At 36.7% G+C, this 6,000-nt stretch overlaps 1 long non-coding RNA gene across 2 annotated transcripts in view; it reads left to right on the forward strand.

The window, feature by feature from the left end:
* Nucleotides 1-6,000, forward strand: part of LOC112669602 (uncharacterized) — a 62,722-nt gene extending 56,722 nt beyond the window's left edge. For both annotated transcript variants that reach the window (XR_003142377.3, XR_003142378.3), the window contains exon 3: nt 2,489-6,000. This is a non-coding gene — a long non-coding RNA (uncharacterized LOC112669602). The remainder of the gene's footprint in view (nt 1-2,488) is intronic.

Here is a 6,000-nt window from a genome sequence, read left to right on the forward strand (position 1 = left end):
AAAGTAAGAGAAGTTTTAAAGTGTGAAGACGGAAAGTTTCTAAGAGAGTCCTCATCAGTGGATCTTCCTGACAAATAGGAAGTGATACTATTTCCTAAGCCTGAGTGTTGAGGAGGGATTCGTGCTTTGAGGAAAGTGGAAAATATTTGAAATAGGTACTATGGAGAATGTTATAGATGCTGAATAGAAGTGAAAATAGGGGGAGAAAAAGATAATAAATAGAAGATTGGGCTATATTGTTTATCATAGATCAATTTAAAACTACTGACAAACAGTAAGAATGAAGTTAAAATACCATTTTATCGCATTTTATCACACATATCATGTGCGATGATGAGATTCAAGCTATGTAAAGAGGCAAATAAAGTCAAGAAAAGTAAAAAAATGCTAAGAACAGAGAGTTTGAAGGGTGTGATTTTTCCAAGAAGGCAAATAGTAGGTTCAATAATACTAAGAAAGTGGTATAGCAAAGAGAATTTTTAAAATTCTTAATCTTATTTGAATTTCCAACAAAATCAGAAACACTCTGTTCTTGAAATATTCTCCTCCCTCAGCTTCCATAACACACACTCTCTGGGTTGTATCCTACTTTTTTGGAGTCTTGATTTTGTTCAGCAACTCTTGTTCCTCTCTTCATCCTGAGGGTTTTCCCGTAGGCCTGCTTCTCTTCTTAACCTCACAGGATGCTTTCATCCAATCCCATGGATTGAATTACTCTCCAAAGGCTGACAAGTTCCAAAAGTAATATTTCTGGTCCAGATTTTCTCATTAGTTTCAGCCTATGCCCAGCTGCCTTCATGTCCCAGGCAGTGAAGCTGGACATTGCAAAAATAGAAAGCATCATTTTCCCCTCTCTTCTTGCCCTCCTTTTCCTCTAGTGTTCCCTATTTTGGGGAATGGCACCAATACCCACTTATTTGCTCCACTAGGAAACTCAGTGTCATCTTTGACACTACTCTTTTTTTCACCTTATAGCCATCTGTAACACTTTATCACTCCCCCTTTCTATGTTGCCACTCTTCCACTCCACTGTCATATTTTTAAAGATTACTGCATTAGGTTTCTACACTACCTCACTACTTCTAATGTTAATACTCTACAATCTGTTTTCCTCCTTGTAGTCACAGGGAGCTTGCAAAATGCAAATCTTATTATGTCCATACACCCTTCCTGACACACATACACCACTTAAAATCCTTCTCTGGAAAAAAAAAAAAAATCCTTCATTGACTTTCTATTGACCCTAGAATAAATTATACAGGATAAAATTTACTGAGAACTTATTATGTAGTAGGCACTAGGATTCTCACTATACATGTTAAAGAACAAATCCTTAGCATGATCTTTCAGGACTTTCATTATCTGGTCCTTATGTAACTCTATAGTCACATCTCTGTCTATACTTCCTTCTTCACCTGGCTCATTCCAACTCATCCTTCAGATAACAGCTTGGAGATTTCTACCTCCAGGAAGCCTCCCTATTTTTGGGCTCAAATTGTCTTATGGAACATGAACCTAGTACATTCTTCAGAATTAACCTTCTCATTTGTCTATCTCCAAAACTATTCTGTCTTATTAGTTATTGTACATGCAGTGTCATTCACAGTACCTTGGTCATAGTGGTTGTTCAATAAATATTTGTTAAAACAATTCCAAGCACTGATAGAATTCAAAGGAATTGCTCTGTGTGTGGCTTTACACCTTCCCTTATCTCTTTTCCCATATTGTTAGCCGTTTTTCACACTTAAAAAAATAGATATATAATATTCAGTTTTGAGTTTATGTTAGGAAATTATGAAATCTACCATTATCCACAAATCTTCAGTAGACTCCACAATACAAAAGAGCTTTGAATAAAAAAAAAATAGGAGGAAATAGGGGTTCAACAGCTGTATTTCCTATATAGGTGATTAAACTGTGTAGATAAAGGGTAGAATTCAAGAAGTAAGGAATGAGTGAGATCTAGAATTAAGTTGAAGAGAAAATGGTAGCCAGAGGTGACTAGGCAAAAACATAACCCCATGAAATCTATGGAGATGTTGGGAGGGTCAGAGGATTTCCAAGACTATATGAACTGTAGATGTGAGCCAATTTTATTTTAATCTCAAAACACGAAGTGACTCCAATTGACACTGAGTTGTGAAAATCAAATGTATGTCTGTGATTATCTTTATCTTTATGTTACGACCACAAACAATTGAGCATTGTCTTTAGCTATGTGGAACAATAGAAGGGATGGGAAGGAAGGATTATCAACACATTTGGGTAAAGACAGTGTATTTTTGAGAATATTTGAAAAAACTTTTGTAAATGCGATAGCTTTAAGTCCTTGTAGAGGAGCTCAAAAGAAGGCATGCCTTACCCTTGACAGAGTACAAATTTTGGTGTTGTAGAATGTATAGGATGTCTGTTTTTTTTTTCTTTCCAACTAAATGTATATCTTTCCTCACTTCCCTTTTTTCATAACTTCATCCCTTTGTTATTTTAGATACAGCATTCCTGGGCATTGTTGACACTCATCACCTGGCATCCCATCCCATTAGATCGGAGTGGTAGGAAGAGTTTATGAGAAGGCATGTAGACCTCCGTGATCCTGCCTGGAGACCAGCATGGGAGATGAGTGAGGGCAATGGTTCTAATGAGATCCCCAGTCAAGGAGCATTAGCATCACTTGGGATGATATTTGCTAAAAATGTGTTCTTAGGCCCTAATTAAGATCTAAGTCAGAATCTCTGGGGGTGGGACAATTAGTCTATGCTTTCATAAGCTCTTCAGGTGATCCTGTTACATGTGAAATTTTGAGAACTACCCTGGGCTGGGTTTTTGCCATGAGTCATTTAGTAACCACAAGTGATAGGTACATAAGATTAATTTTCTGTTCTCCTCAAAAGGCTTACTACTGAGATGTCTTTGGGAGTTAGATTCTTTAAGTAATGATGATAAAAAAAAAACAAAAAACATATCTGTAGAATACTGAATAAGTAGCCTGAGAAACACAATGGCTGCCAACTAGGCTTTTTATGTGGAACACAGTTCAGTTCATAAAATTCCAGAGAGTACTTGAAGTAAAGCCTACCTCTCTAATTCTCACTTTGACAATCCCATGTCTTGAGTTCTGTTGTATTTCTAGTACAAGCTATAAAAATCATCCCACTTCCTTTTTTACATTCATCACAATCACTCCCAATACAAATGAACCTCAGTTTACTGTGAAGTGTCTGGATTTCCTCTAAGCTGCAGAGCTGCTTTTCTCGGCATTCTTGCCTCCACATGACTAGAGATTAAGAAATGTCTGTGTGCATGCTCCTGGGCTTACATTTAGTTTCCCTGTTGATATTGGGTATGAGGGAGTAATGGATAAAAAATGGTGACAATTACTTTCATTCTGAAGGAAGCTGGAAGGCATGAATTCAACAAATATTAATCATTATCATTTTGTGTGCTATGTAATGAGAAAGGAATATAGATAAAAGACAATGATAGGTAGTATAATAAGGATGTATATAAAATACAGAAAACTAGATGAGGAACAATTAATGGGGTGCCTGGTCCTTGGCATGCATGATATAAGCTCTTCCAGTAACATCCTTTGATACACAGTTTCACATTATTTTGCATATATTTTTATTTATATCATATGAATGCTACATCAAAACATCCATACGTATTTTTACAGATTTTATTTATTTATTCATGAGAAACACACACAGAGAGAGACAGGGAGAGACACAGGCAGAGGGAGAAGCAGGCTTCATACAGGATGCCTGATGTGGGACTTGATTACGGGACTCCTGGATCACACCCTGAGCCAAAGGCGGACACTCGACCACTGAGCCACCCAGGCATCCCAAAACATCCATATTTTAAGTAGATAAAATACAAATTAATTCAATGTAGGGAATATATTGTAATAATGTAATAAAGCATAAGTATATATTCTCTTGCTTATCACCTAAAACTGGAGTTAATACTGAAGTCATAAACAACCAAGACATATATTAATAGTATTTTAGGAGAAAGAAAGAGATCTTAACCAATATCCAGAACATTATCTAATTCAGTATAGAAGCTTGGGCTCCCAATACCTAATCACACATATACATTGAGATTGTAACTATCCTCAGAGAGGCCTTCCTACATAAAGTGGTCCCCTGCATCCCTTTGTTTTTGCAGAGAACCTCAATACATCTTACTCTTATTTTGTTTATTACTTGTTCATGATCTCACCCTCCCACTGGAATATAACTTCCATGAGGACATGTGCTGTGTCCTTCCTGCTCACGACTATATCCTAGCACTCAGAACAATATCTGACTCCTAGAAGGAGTATAATGGTTGAATGAATGAATATGCACATGACAAGACCAAAGTACAACATGAAAAAATAAAGGTAGTTGTGTGATTAGAAGAAGTACTTTTTAATGCAGGACTTCCTTCAATATTAGCTTAGTATTTCAATATTAAAAATATTTTAATGTGAATTTTAATTATGGAGGCATATTCCAAAGGAAAGACCTGACAAGCTGATTTCCATCTGTGTTATTTAGCTTGCAAACTATAGTTGTCACCCTAGGTTCTATCTCTTAATTAGAGAGGAAGTCTGAGAAATCAAAGACCTTCCTTCATGGAATTCTGTTTTCTTACACAGCCAGGCAAGTCTCAGCATCATGTCTTCTAGGAGTAATGAAGCTTGTCATGCTTTTCAGTTAATACCCAATCTCTCGCTTTTCATGTCCCCTCTTTTATCTTCTTGTGTTCTACCATCACATCATCCCTGATTCATGCTGGTAGATGAGCGCTATTTTCAGAGTCCCATCTTAACTTCAAAATTTAGTTCAAGTCCCTAAACAGACCTAGCAGAACTTAAACTGCATTTTAATAAATGACACTAGTTACCACCTATTTTATGTGCTAATAGATGACCAAACATTTCATAGAGCAATTCTGTGAAGTCAGTCTCTATGTTCATGATGAAATATTAAGCAATTGTCCCAAACAGCAGAGTGTGGATGGGAGATATAGTTCTATGCCAGAGGGTTCGGCTAGCCTCATGTGTGCTGCCTATGATATAAGGCACTCAGCATATGCTCCCATCCCAGCCTCTACCTTTCTAAAACACAAATAGCTGAAAAGCCAAAGGCAACATTTATCTTGACTCCCTTGCAGCTAGGGTTCTGGGGGTGAACATATTTCAGCAACAAGATACACTTGTGGAAGCTGGAAGGCAAGCAGAATTCATTTTGTACTGCTGAGGCCTGAAGTTTACAGTTGGACTCAGCCCAGTGAGTTTGGAAGGCATTTGTTTTAGCAGAAGAGGCAACAATAGTATCAACCTTCTGATTCTGTCTGATTTTCACCTATGGTGGTAGTACATCTTTGAAATCGGAAGTCTGGTGGTGGCTTCCCAACTACTTGTACTAGGCTGTGATTTCGTAGGTGCTTGATATCCTGTATGAAATCTCATTCTGCTTGGAAACATTGACAGCAACTATTCTCTTGGTAAAAAGCCTACTAGGAAGTCAATTAAATTTGCTCTGTATGACTGCTTTGGGCTTTTTGTTTTTGTTTTAGGAGTAAGAATAATGCATAATAAGTGCTCAATAAATACTTACTGAATGTAGTACTTACCCAATACAAAGAAGTTTTATTGAAAAATCAAATTATGTGTTCTACATTAAGCAAATTATAGTATTTTAAAGTCTCTAAATATTCCAGTATATTAATTTATAAGACAAATATGAGGCATACAGTAATGACCAAAACTTACTTCTTGACATACAAATGGCCAACAGACACATGAAAAAATGATGCACATCACTTGGTATCAGGGAAATACAAATCAAAACAACAATGAGATACCACCTTACACCAGTCAGAATGGCTAAAATTAACAAGACAGGAAACAATAAATGTTTGCTAGGATGCAGAGAAAGTAGGAATGCAAGCTGGTGCAGCCACTCTGGAAAATGGTGTGGAAGTTCCTTAAGAAGTTAAAAATAA

The sequence above is a fragment of the Canis lupus genome, chromosome 25 (assembly GCF_003254725.2).
Source record: "Canis lupus dingo isolate Sandy chromosome 25, ASM325472v2, whole genome shotgun sequence".
Lineage (NCBI taxonomy): Eukaryota > Metazoa > Chordata > Mammalia > Carnivora > Canidae > Canis > Canis lupus.